At 43.6% G+C, this 7,510-nt stretch overlaps 1 non-coding gene across 1 annotated transcript; it reads right to left on the reverse strand.

Annotated features, from left to right (window-relative positions):
• Positions 1-5,565: 5,565 nt before the first annotated feature.
• On the reverse strand, positions 5,566-5,640 carry Trnam-cau (transfer RNA methionine (anticodon CAU)). Its single transcript has one exon. It is a non-coding gene; the product is annotated as a tRNA-Met (tRNA).
• Positions 5,641-7,510: the final 1,870 nt, after the last annotated feature.

Raw genomic sequence — 7,510 nt, forward strand, 5'->3', positions numbered from 1 at the left:
CGCGTTTCTTCTTAATCCATGTGCAACAGCCAAAGTCGGAGTTAGAATAGGGATGGCTTAGAGCATCATTTATATATGAAGATTCTAGATGAATTTAGTGTTAAATACACTGTTAGCCTCGGCACCTCGCATAGTCCAATAATTCTGTTTGTTTTAGGATGCCGCAGGGATATGCACCAGGACGCGGAATGCTGACAATGATATAAGGACCATCGTACAGCAAACGCCAGTTCGCGTTGCGCCGCTGAAGAGCAGGCGACATATGGTGAGTACGAAAAAGCGCTAACGTACCAGCTTGAAATTCCTGTTTCCTCCTGACAGTGCACGCATAAGTTTTGTTCCTAATTTTGGCTTCCGCATTCAGCGTTGCACTACTTCCCTTACCTTTGGATCCTGTGTCGTTTGTTGAAAAGAATGTTTTGGTAACGGGGTTGTCGTATCGTTGTCACCTTTGCGATCGAATACGAGCTCATTAGGAGTGTAGGGAGTTTTATAAACATTGAGGTTGTTGTGTACCTCTTAAAATAAAGACAAATGAGTTACCAAATTGGTATGTTTGGTAGAAATGTAGATTCTCATAAATCTGTTAACCTCACGGAACATACGTCAGTGGGATTACACTTGGGACTATATCTTGAGATAAAAAGATTCTTAATACTATTATCTTTGAGAAATTTACGCCACTTGTACCCAGTATAGTATGCAACATTGTTGGATAAAATAGCTTTTGGTTTTCCCACTTGAGGAATGTAGTCATATGAGAAGCGACGAATGATGGCAGTGGCAGTAGTAGATCTTACAGCACACAGTTTAACATGCTTGCAGATTAAATTGTAAAATGCAAGAATATATTTCACGTCACCACATCTTGTGGGATGTGGACCACTTATGTCAGAACTTACAATTTCTAGAGGTTTACTGGGTTGAATAGAATGTAAATCAGTCTTCGTAGAAGAGTTCATCGGTTTAGATTTTTGACAGATCGCACATGTTTTGAGTGTACTGTTGATCTTACTTCTCATATTGCAAAAGTAACAATAGGTACTAGGCACGTCTTGGTACCATAATGACTCCAAACAAAATGAGTGTGTCAAATTAGGTTGCGTTCAGAATCATTAGGAATACGAGCACACCAAGTAGTGGTTTCAGGATGACGGCGATAAAATAACACATCATTATGTATGAAATATCGATTGGGCAGAGGATGGTCAAGTTGATTTGTGAGTAAAACTCTCAAGTTATCCAGTGAGGATCGGATTTCTGCAACGGTGACATATTTCTACTTAAGTCTATATAATACTGGTGATGTAGTTTATCCTGCATAAGAAGTATTCGATAATCATTCACATTCACCAGTTCAAAGTCACATTCATACAAACATTGAGGCAGAGGAGATAAAGCGTCGGTGATGATATTGTCTTTACCCTTAATATAAACAATTTCAAAGGAATAGTTTTGCAAAGATAAAGCCCAACGTGATAATCTGGGATGTACCAGCTTACAGGTTAACAGAAATTTGAGAGCTTGGTGGTCAATATAAATTTTAGTGTGGTTACCATACAAATAATAATTGAATTGCTTAAAGGCCCACACTATAGAGAGTGTTGCACGTTCTGTGGTAGAGTATTTGCGTTCACATTCACTAAGTGTGCGGCTCGCAAAACTAATCAAAAATGGTTCAAATGGCTCTGAGCACTATAGGACTTAACATCTTAGGTCATCAGTCCCCTAGAACTTAGAACTACTTACACCTAACTAACCTAAGGACATCACACAACACCCAGCCATCATGATGCAGAGAAAGTACCTGACCGCACCGGGAATCGAACCCGGAAACCCGAGCGTGGGAAGCAAGAACGCTACCGCACGACCACGAGATGCGGGCACAAAACTAATAATTTTCACATGTTCTTGTCCTTCATTCTTTACAACTTAAAACAAACAACAGCCTAAGCCATAGGATGAGGCGTCACATGTCATACGAAAAATGGAAATTCAAATCAGGTTGAACCGAAATGTTTGCTTTAACCAAAGCATGCTTAATACTATAAAAGTCTTTCTGACACTAGTCAGACTATATCTATATCTGATTCTTTTTGAGTAGGTTCCATAGGTGTTTGCTGTTTAAAAGTTGGTGTGGTAAAAATCGTCATAAGAAAGAACAATGTCCAAGGAATGATTTCAATTGCTCCCTAGTCCGAAGACTAGGAAAATTCCTGTTTGCGCGTAACTTTCTCGCGTCAGGTCATATTCCTTGAGCATTAATAATATGTCCAAGGTACTTAATTTTATTGCAAGTAGATTTCGACTTTTAGAGGTAAGCTGTCACTCCAGTTTGTGCGAATTTATGCAGAATGTTTTGCAAAGTATCAATGTGTTCGGACCAATTCTTACTACCTATGAGCAGGTCATCAATATAGTGAGTAACTGATTCAAGCAATTCATCAGCTAGTACAGTATCCAGTGCCATGATAAACACGCCTGAACTAATGTTCAAACCGAAGGGAAGGACACAGAATTGATATGTTCGCCCCCGAACATAAATGCAATACACTTTCTAGAATCAGGCGTGATTGGGAATTGCCAGAACGGATTGTTCAGATCTATCGTAGAAAAATACTTAGTGTCTAAAAATTTCTGGAGTTGCTCTTCTAAATTCTCAGGTTTCGTGCGAACAGATAAAATAATCTCATTAATTGCACGAGTATAAAAAACGGCTCTGATATTTCCGTTGCGTTTCTTTACACCAAGTATGGGGCTGCAGTAAGGTGGCGTGGAAGGTTCGATAATTTTTCGCTCTAACATTTGTTTCAACTCGTGCCACACAGCAGGTTGTCGGGATAGTGCCACGTTATAGGTTTTGTGGAATAAATTATGGTGAGGCTTAACTTCACTTTATACACATATGTATTGATCACACCTGGTCGTGTTCTTGTATACACTTGGATAAAACATCATAAAGTTCATTACGTTCATCATGTGTGACAGCTGTGCTTTCGATAAGTTATTACTTATTAAAGTTTTCAGGTCTTCGGACTCGGCATCAGGTGCGTGTGTGTGTGTCAACATTATCAGTGTCCTGTATCAACTGAATCTTGTACCCTGTACAATATTTATCGTGTTTCAGAGTCCTGATATCCAGGTCAATTGAAATTACACTGCCCTTATCTCCATTTACGTTGGGAGAAGTCAGTATTGCTGTCCTTCTCGCACTATATATATAAACCTAAAATACTATTAGTGATTAGGTTTAGGACAACGAGGGAGATTCTGTTGGCTTGCGCGTCCGACAGCAGCCATGGCACCGGAATTGGGTTGGCTACCCTGGTGTAAACATTGTAGAAATTATTTTGCCGTACGCAACACTGGCTCTCATAAAGCATGTCAATAGAATAGAGAACCGTAAGAAAATACTCTGCGTCGTTGTCCTGAATGTGCAGAAGTTTTTCTTTGATATTAAACAGCAGCCTTGCCTTCAAAGCGCGGAGGATGTCGCCCGCTGCAACTGGAACGTCAAGGAAATGTCCCATATTTAAATATTTCTCAAATACCGGCCCAAATGGCCCTGTTTAGGATTGAATGGTTCCGGATTTACAATCTGCCTACGAAGGCGTTCCTGTACAGATTGCGACCAACCATTAAACGAAAAGGCTCTCTCAAATTGTTCGAACGTGACGCATCTGTCGGCTTCATTATACGCCCATACAGCAGCGTCGCCTTGGATATAACCGGCATCATAATATATCCTCTTACGGTCACTCCACGTACGAGGAATTTCATTTCCGAAGGTTGTAGGAAAGATGACAGGACGTACGATTATTTTTCAGGTATAAATGGTTGAAATTGTCTGTGTTTTATGAGGCTCTGCTCTTCCTTGGCATTATAGTAATGTTTAGTCTCAGAGTGATTACTATAAGGTTCAGCTGGAGAATGGCAAGGAGAATATGGTTGATAATTATCACGACTGCAATGCAGTGTGTTACGTCGAGGTGCGTACTGTTGTGAGTACGTAGTGTGCGGTATGTATGGGTCATAAATGTACTTTGTACTCATTGCCAAGCTGTGTGTTTTGGTTGCTGTTACCGTCACTGTACACTGGTTGTACGTAATTGTCAAACTGTTTCGATTGCGCTGCCGCAGATTGTGCTGCTTAACTCATTACGTGTTTGTTGTTATTTACAAATTCCGCGACAGTGCAGTGGTCACCAGCAGGAAATTTTTCTTTGAAGCACTCGTCAAAATATTTGTCTATTTGTTCTATCCAACTGTGAAATTCTCTATTGATGCATGAGAAATGGTTGTCAGTGCGTAGTCTTACTTTATCCGAAAGAGGGTTTTCAACCTTGTTTCCGACATCGACAATACGCATTTTTATATCATCATGCACTGCCGGATAAGATTTAAACCGAGTAACTACAGATTCGCGTGTTTTACAGAGTTAGTAATAACTTGTGCTTGGATATCTTTCACATCTTTATTTCTGTTTTCTTGTTGTAATGTAAGCTCTGAAAATTTCGCGTTGAGGTCGGACACTTGTCCAGTCACTCTGTTAATTATCTTTTCAACACGGCTACACAAAGCGTCGTTTGAAGTTTTAAGTGCAGCTACATCTGATTTAATTTCATCATCTCGTGTTTTTACCTCGTCATGAACTGTTTTCAAAGTGGCGCTTGAAGACGTCATCTGTTGGTCGATAGAAGCTTCAGTGTCCTGTTTATATTGTGTCATTTGTTCCGTAATAGCATCGAACATACTGGCAATACTATGCGGCTATTCCGCCCCCGCCGCGTCGTTAGACATGACGTCAGACACCAAAATGGGTTCGGAAGTAGATTTGGGCATATTATTGATAGACATTCAATTTTCTAAATTTGCGTCACCAGAATGCTCCATAAAATGTCGCTCGTTAGTATTCGAGTCTATCGAAACGTCGCTTTCACCGAAACTTCCTGGCAGATTAAAACTGTGTGCCCGAACGAGACTCGAACTCGGGACCTTTGCCTTTCTTGGGCAATGCTCTACCAACTGATCTACCGAAGCACGACTCACGCCCGGTACCCACAGCTTTACTTCTGCCAGTATCCGTCTCCTACCTTCCAAACTTTACAGAAGCTCTTCTGCGAAACATGCAGAACTAGCACTCCTGAAAGAAAGAATACTGCGTTGACATGGCTTGGCCACAGCCTGGTGGATGTTTCCAGAATGAGATTTTCACTCTGCAGCGGAGTGTGCGCTGATATGAAACTTCCTGGCAGATTAAAACTGTGTGCCCGACCGAGACTCGAACTCGGCACCTTGTCCTTTCCTGGGCAAGTGCTCTACCAACTGAGCTACCGAAGCACGACTCACGCCCAGTACTGACAGCTTTACTTCTGCCAGTATCCGTCTCCTACCTTCCAACCTTTAGAGAAGCTCTTCTGCGAACCACGCAGAACTGGCACTCCTGAAAAATGGATACTGCGGAGACAAGGCTTAGCCACAACCTGGGGGATGTTTCCAGAATGAGATTTTCACTCTGCAGCGGAGTGTGCGCTGATATGAAACTTCCTGGCAGATTAAAACTGTGTGCCCGACCGAGACTCGAACTCGGGACCTTTGCCTTATGCGGGCAAGTGCTCTACCAACTGAGCTACCGAAGCACGACTAACGCACAGTACTCACAGCATTACTTCAGCCAGTATCCGTCTCCTAACTTCCAAACTTTACAGAAGCTCTTCTGCGAACCACGCAGAACTAGCACTCCTGAAAAATGGATACTGCGGAGACATGGCTTAGCCACAGACTGGGGGATGTTTCCAGAATGAGATTTTCACTCTGCAGCGGAGTGTGCGCTGATATGAAACATCCTTGCAGATTAAAACTGTGTGCCCAACCGAGACTCGAACTCGGCACCTTTGCCTTTCGCGTGCAAGTGCTCTAGCAACTGAGCTACCGAAGCACGACTAACGCCTGGTACTCACAGCTTTACTTCTGCCAGTATCCGTCTCCTACCTTCCAAACTTTACAGAAGCTCTTCTGCAAACCATGCAGAACTAGCACTCCTGAAGGAAACAATACTCCGGAGACATAGCTTAGCCACAGCCTGGGGGATGTTTCCAGAATGAGATTTTCACTCTGCAGCGGAGTGTGCGCTCATATGAAACTTCCTGGCAGATTAAAACTCTGTGCCCGATCGAGACTCGAACTCGGGACCTTTGCCTTATGCGGGCAAGTGCTCTACCATCTGAGCTACCGAACCACGACTAACGCACGGTACTCACAGCTTTACTTCTGCCAGTATCCGTTTCCTACCTTCCAAACTTTACAGAAGCTCTTCTGCGAACCATGCAGATCTAGCACTCCTGAAAAATGGATACTGCGGTGACATGGCATACCCACAGCCTGGTGGATGTTTCCAGAATGAGATTTTCACTCTGCAGCAGAGTGTGCGCTGATATGAAACTTCCTGGCAGATTAAAACTGTGTGCCCGACCGAGACTCGAACTCGGCACCTTTGCCTTTCGTGGGCAAGTGCTCTACCAATTGAGCTACTGAAGCACAACTCACGCCCGGTACTCACAGCTTTACTTCTAGCAGTATCCGTCTCCCACCTTCCAAACTTTACAGAAGCTCTTCTGCGAACCATGCAGAACTAGCACTCCTGAAAAATGGATACTGCGGAGACATGGCTTAGCCACAGCCTGGGGGATGTTTCCAGAATGAGATTTTCACTCTGCATCGGAGTGTGCGCTGATATGAAACTTCCTGGCAGATTAAAACTGTGTTCCCGACCGAGACTCGAACTCGGGACCTTTGCCTTATGCGGGCAAGTGTTCTACCAACTGAGCTACCGAAGCACGACTCACGCCCGGTACTCACAGCTTTACTTCTGCCAGTATCCGTCTCCTACCTTCAAAACTTTACAGAAGCAATTCTGCGAGCCATGCAGAACTAGCACTCCTGAGAGAAAGGATACTGCGGTGACATGGCTTAGCCACAGCCTGGTGGATGTTTCCAGATTGAGATTTTCACTCTGCAGCGGAGTGTGCGCTGATATGAAACTTCCTGGCAGATTAAAACTGTTTGCCTGACCGAGACTCAAACTCGGCACCTTTGCCTTTCGTGGGCAAGTGCTCTACCAACTGAGATACCGAAGCACGACTCACGCCCGGTACTCACAGCTTTACTTCTGCCAGTATCCGTCTCCTACCTTCAAAACTTTACAGAAGCTCTTCTGCGAACCATGCAGAACTAGCACTCCTGAAAGAAAGGATACTGCAGAGACATGGCTTAGCCACAGCCTGGGGGATGTTTCCAGAATGAGATTTTCACTCTGCAGCGGATTGTGCGCTGATATGAAACTTCCTGGCAGATTAAAACTGTGTGCCCGACCGAGACTCGAACTCGGCACCTTTGCCTTTCGCGGGCAAGTGCTCTACCAACTAAGCTACCGTAGAACGACTCACGCCCGGTACTCACAGCTTTACTTCAGCCAGTATCCGTCTCCTACCTTCCAAACTCTACAGAAGCT

This window comes from Schistocerca gregaria, chromosome 3 (assembly GCF_023897955.1).
Source record: "Schistocerca gregaria isolate iqSchGreg1 chromosome 3, iqSchGreg1.2, whole genome shotgun sequence".
NCBI classification, from domain to species: domain Eukaryota; kingdom Metazoa; phylum Arthropoda; class Insecta; order Orthoptera; family Acrididae; genus Schistocerca; species Schistocerca gregaria.